Source organism: Mauremys mutica, chromosome 1 (assembly GCF_020497125.1).
Source record: "Mauremys mutica isolate MM-2020 ecotype Southern chromosome 1, ASM2049712v1, whole genome shotgun sequence".
Lineage (NCBI taxonomy): Eukaryota > Metazoa > Chordata > Testudines > Geoemydidae > Mauremys > Mauremys mutica.
The window spans coordinates 239,780,782-239,787,170 of record NC_059072.1 but is presented as its reverse complement, the minus strand read 5'-3'; the positions used below and the strand labels follow the sequence as shown (position 1 = coordinate 239,787,170).

Here is a 6,389-nt window from a genome sequence, read left to right as displayed (position 1 = left end):
GGGTGCATCGGAGTGTAACAAATTGGAAATACCTGCATAACTTATTCCTACAACGGCCCAACCTTGCTCTCAGGCAGTCAGTGAGAAAACTCAGAGACATCTCCATATTAATCTCAAGGCTTTAATGTTGCCTGCCATCCTGGATTTTCTTGCAATAATGTGATCTTTCATTACTCAACCAATCCTAACAGGAGATTCCTGGACCCGGGAATGACTCTTGAACACTATGAACTTGTGTTTCAGGGTAATGGCTTCTTAATTCAGTGTGATTTATTTTCTGACATGCTCACACAATCTTGCAAAGTTGTTACGGATGAGTTCGCCCTCTGAGATATTCACAGAGGTAGGAATCAAGAAGTCCATTTTCAAAGAGGGTGCAGCACACGTTTCCTTATTAAATATTCCAGGAGTGCTGAAGAATGAGGTGATTCTCTGAAATCATCCCATTGTGCAATTATGCCCCCTTGCACCAGCCTCAACTTAATAATGATAGAGCCTAGGAAGACTACAGAGCTTAGGTGGTCCAACAGCTGTGAAGGGTTTTTTATATGTGAGCCAAGAATATAAGTAGTTCATTTAGTTTCATAAGTTTTTGTGTGTTTTTTTTACCTTTTTCTCACTTTGCCCACAATAGCATTAAAGGTCACAAAAGGTCACACTTTCCAGTTACAAACTAACATTACCAAAATAAAGTTGTCTGGCTCATATGTACTGTGTTCATCACCTGTTTATCTAAGTAACTATAGGCTACAAGGTACACCACAAGCTAAATTTAATAATAAGAAAATAATTCACGCAGACAGGAGGTGTTAAAGAGGCCCATAACACGTGTTGTTTTTGCTCATCTGAACTTTGAATGCTGCACGTATAACAACTCTGAGCACACACAAGTTCAATTTTCTTTCTATCTATTTAGGTTATTCTACGGCACTTATCATGTTGGTATTCGAGTGCCTATTTAAATGTATCCTTTAGGGAGAGATATATTACTTTCTTTACCCATAATTATTTTATCAATGAATATATCTAGTGCCTGGATAAACGATCTAGTGTAGCTGATTTAGATTGATGAAAGGAGCTCTGTGCATATGTTCCAGTCTTTGCTATGCAGAACCAAGGCAGTGTACTGTAACCATACTGTAACCTCTGTTTTAGGCTGAACTCCATTGATCTTTATGTGATGAGTGGGCGTATTCACTAGGCATGGTAATCACACATATGCATGGATTGACTTAGCATATTCTTGTAACTGGAGGTGGTCACTAAATGAATAGAAAACTTTAGTGGTGGTTTCTCTGAGTGTATTACAGGGTAAAACCCATTGATAGAGTCAAACAAGTTGAAAGTTTCAGTATATAGGATTTTAAAGTAAGGATTGAGAAGAAACCTACCATCTCTTTTTTCACCATAAGCAAATTATTTTGCAATGTCTGCTATCTACTATATATCAGGGGTCAGATTTTCTGGGCTGTTAAGGCAGCTTTGTGCTGGTCTCCCAAACAAAGCTTCCCCAAAGCCTGCAGTTGCAGTCAGTGGAGCATTTTCTCCACACAGAGGAGTTCTTCGGTGGCAATGAACCATTGTAGTAGCTCCTGCACCCCCTCCCCTCCTGGCCTCCAAGTATATCTAGAGGAAAACAGGTATGGCCAGGGCAGCCCAATGTCATAGGAATCCCCGGTTACTGGAATGGCTCTTGAGAGTCACCACTGAGGCAACCCTCATGCTGCTCTAAACTATCTGGGGAGTATAGCCTGTGATAGCCTGCGGGGGAAGGATAGCTCAGTGGTTTGAGCATTGGCCTGCTAAACCAAGCATTATGAGTTCAATCATTGAGGGGGCTGTTTAAGGAACTGGGGTAGAAATCTGTCTGGGGATCAGTCCTGCTTTGAGCAGGGGATTGGACTAGATGACCTCCTGAGGTTCCCTTCCAATCCTGGTATTCTATGATCTGACTGATGCTCAGGGGCACTACAATGATTGCCTAAAGCTCCCTCATCCACTAGGCTTGTGCTCAGCACAGCTTGCAAGCCAGACAACATGCCCTCCAATATTTTAGTGAATCCATTGGAATAATGTCTGTCCTTCCAGAAAAGAACTAGTAGACCATAGAACCATCAGGAGGTGAGTCAGAGAGCTCAATTATAACAATATGTGAAGAGTTGTACCACCTCAGTTGTCTTGCCTCAAACTATGCAGCAGTTCCACTATACAGACAAAAGTATCTGGAGCTATACTCCTGAAGACTTTAATAAATTATCACAATGAAGTAAATACAAAAAAAATGAATCGTCTTAGCACACAAGTACCTTTTAGAAAAAGAGATATAAAGCCTACTGAGTATGTGAAGCCAAGGAGAGCTCACCAAAAGCTTATAGAGATATTAAGGGCTAACTTTTCAACATGTTACATACCATCTCAATTTATATGCATAAGCTCTCATGGAACAATAGAAATCACAGACAGAATAGACCTAATAAGCAGAACTGGCCAGAAACCAAGAATTATGTTTGGAAACATTTTGAGGTTTTAGAATGAGACCTTTAGAAATATTTTGTGGGGAAAAAAAAAAGCCACGAGGCAGAGTGAGTGAGTGACCTGCTCTAGAATAGCCAATAGCCTGGTAGTTAGGGTGCTCACATAGGCTGTAGGGTCTCTGTTCTGAATCAGGCAGTGTGCCCTAATCTTTGGAGTATTGGCTATTCTGGTATCTTGCTCTCTCTTCTATTTCACCTCACCAGAAGTTCTAACCTGGAACGGAGAAACTCTTCTGATGAGAAAGCATTTTGTCAAGACATTCCAAACCAGCTTTACTTGGGATTCCCCTGCCAGTTCAGGTTTGGTCCTGACAATACATTTTGGTTATTGTTTCATCCAATCTAGCTTTAACTGGTTCAAGCAATGTGGCATCCATCTCTTCCCTGGAAAGAGACTGTTCCAGTCCAAGGGATCTTGCTGATGTGAAGTTTTTTTCTGATACTCAGCCCAGTTTTCTCCCTTTCTGAATTATGTCCATTGCTCATAGTTATGCTTTCTCATATTGACTTAAATTATTATTCTCATTCCTTGGCATGAGGGATGTATTACATGCCCAGGGCATTCTCATGACAGAGAGAAATAGGTCAGCATAGTTTTAAAATAAACTGTGGATAAGTTCCATTCAAAAAATGCAACTTCATACAATTGAAACCCTTGACTAGGAAAAATCAGATTTTCCAGTGATGCTACAGGTTTTTCAGCATGAATACTACTAAGGGCCAGGGCTTATGTGGGCCTCCAGGTGGTAGCAGGGAAAATGTGCCCTGGGATTGGCTCAGAGGGGAGATCTGACTTCAGAAAAGGTCAGCTTTTTCCCCTGGTGCAAGTCAATTATTACCCTTGTTTTCCCATGGCTCTGTCTTTTCCGTCACATGCCCACAGCAATGTGTTGTTCAGGCTCATTCTCACAGCACAATCTTGTCTCTCTTCCTGGCTCATATCAGATCTAATAAAGTCACTGTCTCTGTGGTTTTCAGAAGGTTCCTCTCTGCTGCAGAAATAAGTATCGTTATGCACAGCCATTGGTTTCCTTTGTACTTCATCGAGTGTGATTCTGTGCTGAACAGGCTAGATCTCACTCTGCCACCTGGATTTGCTTTGCTTTCTCCTCAGGATATGGACAATAAATTTTATTTGTTTTTAAATAAACCATACACCTATGCCTACTACTACTTTGCAGTGCCCCCACACAAATGAGGCTGGGGAACAAATTGCTTTATCTGCAGAGAGTAGCCTCCACTATTCTGCAAGTATCTCCCATCTCACACTACACAAATACTAACGTACTTAGTTCTTTGCCTTAGTTTCCAGCTGTACGATTAAATGCCTTTGGTTCATAGAAAAGCAGTAGATATTGGCCCAGTGAGTCTTTGCTGGTGAAGCTGAATTAATCTTAGTTATTGCTGACTGAAAGTATTTACACAAGGTCAGGGCCACTCAGAGGATTCCGGGGGCCCGGGGTCTTCGGCGGCGAGGGGCCCTTCCGTTCCTGGACCCGCCGCCGAAGTGCCCCGAAGACCTGTGGCGGGGCCCCCCCCGCCGCTGAATTACCGCCGAAGCGGGACCCGCCGCCGAAGCGCAGCCCGGTCTTCGGCGGTAATTCGGCGGAGAGGGGCCCCGCCGCGGGTCTTCGGGGCACTTCGGCGGCGGGTCCTGGAACGGAAGGGCCCCCGCCGCCGAATTACTGTGGAAGACCGGGCTGAACTTCGGCGGCGGGTCCCGCTTCGTCTTCAGCGGTAATTCGCCAGCGGGGGGTCCTTCCGCCCCGGAGCGGAAGGACCCCCCGCCGGCGAAGACCGGGAGCGGCAGAAGCTCCTGCGCCCGGCCCCGCAAGAGTTTGCCAGGCACCCCGGAGCGAGTGAAGGACCCCGCTCCAGGGGCCCCGAAAAACTCTGGTGGGGGCCCCCGTAGGACTCGGGGCCTGGGGCAAATTGCCCCTCTTGCCCCCCCCCTCTGGGCGGCCCTGCACAAGGTATACAACCACAATCCAGGCGAAGTACTTGCAATGACTTTACCATCAAAGGAATTTTAGTTATATCAGCAGAATGTAATGCAAGATAATAAAGCACATATTTGTTTGGGTATGGAGAAGAACTAAATTAATTTTTGTTCCTTTGTTGTTTTATTAGGTTTTGCAAGGAAACAAAGAATGGCTGGAAACAGAATTTGACCCTACAGCAAGCTAAAGATCATAAGTGAAAACAAAACTCTGTACACTGAGCTCTTGAGATGTTCGGTGAATATTCAGATTGTATGATCCAAATATAACATTAACTTCCTTTTTAGGACTTTTTATAGTATCAATTCTTTGCACTATATATAGTGCCTTTTTTCTGAGGCTCTCTAACTACTTTAAAAAATAATATTTTGCCACATTCCTGAGAAGAAAGCAAGCATTACCTGACTTCTTTGCAAACAGGACAACGGAGGCAGGGCCGGCGCCAGACCCCAGCGCGCCAAGCGGGCACTTGGGGCAGCATTTTGCCGGCAGGGCAGCAGGCGGCTCTGGCTGACCTTCCGCAGTCATGCCTGCAGGAGATCCACCGGAGCTGCGGGACCAGCGGACCTCCCGCAGGCATGACTGCGGAGGGTCAGTTGGTCTTGCGGCTCTGGTGGACCTCCCGCAGGCACGTCTGCAAGAGGTCCCCCGGAGCCGCGGGACCCGCGACCAGCAGCGCGCCCCCTGCGGCATGCCTCCCTGCTTGGGGCGGCCAGATTCCTAGAGCCGCCCCTGAACGGAGGTACAGTGGTTCTCAAACTAGGGCCGCCACTTGTTCAGGAAAAGCCCGGGACGGGACGGTTTGTTTACCTGCTGCTTCCACAGGTTCAGCCGATCACGGCTCCCACTGGCCGCAGTTTGCCGCTCCAGGCCAATGGGGGCTGCAGGAAGGGCGGCCAGCACGTCCCTTGGCCTGCGCCACTTTCCAGTGGCTGATATGATGTTCCAATGTAATAGTCTGCTGCTAGTTTTGCATTAGTCCACTCTTTTTAGTGAAACAATAATTTATTGCTTTTGTTTCAGGATGAGAAGAAATATGGGCCAATATTGAGAAATTTCAGAAAGGGCTGGTTATGGCCATGCTATGAATTATTTTCATAATTTGCTGAGTTCTTGTGTAAGAGCTTGAAGACCAAAGTTGCAACACTTCTATTCAAAGCCTTCATCGCAACATTGGCCACATTTTTAATTGACAAAGGGAAATGCTGACAAGTTCACGTGAAGAAATACACCCGCTATAAACATAAAAAATATGCAAGAAGACTTCCGGGGCATAGCATTAGTCATTTTCCATATTAGCAGAGAGTTAGTTTACACTGACTGTTGTGAACTGCATAAAAAGATACTCTTAGTAAAGGGGAAAAAAATCTTACCATACTAATGGATAATTCCCTTCATTGGACCCATGCTTTAGGGGCCTGATCCTTTATCAGTGAAGCCAGTGGGAGTGTTGCCAGTGATGTCAATGTTACAAGATTAGAGATTAGGTGACATGCACTCTCTCAGCACATGAGCTTGGAATTTTCTTGCTAGTGATGTCAAATGAGAGGATATGCACGTTCTAGTTATCTCTCTGTGCCCTACTCTGAAAATATATATGGGCACAAGGCCCCAGTGGCCACTCAGTTCCTTCCACTAATCTAATGTAAAAACTCAAAAATATTTGGGAAGGCAATCACTGCCTAGTAGCAGATTTATTATCCTTACTTCTTTGCATATTACCTTCATAGACCCACACTCCTAGGGTCAAATTCACCAGCATGTGACGGCAGTCTCTGAAACCAAAGGAGGTAGGCTCCAGGAGTCTGAATTGAACAATCATTGCTGGATTGCTCTCCTGAACTGAGTGACTGTT

At 45.1% G+C, this 6,389-nt stretch overlaps 1 long non-coding RNA gene across 1 annotated transcript; it reads left to right on the top strand.

Moving 5' to 3' along the window:
- The first annotated feature begins 218 nt into the window (after positions 1-218).
- On the top strand, positions 219-4,772 carry LOC123376959. Its single transcript, XR_006582007.1, has 3 exons — positions 219-244; positions 2,739-2,834; positions 4,665-4,772. It is a non-coding gene; the product is annotated as an uncharacterized LOC123376959 (long non-coding RNA).
- Positions 4,773-6,389: the final 1,617 nt, after the last annotated feature.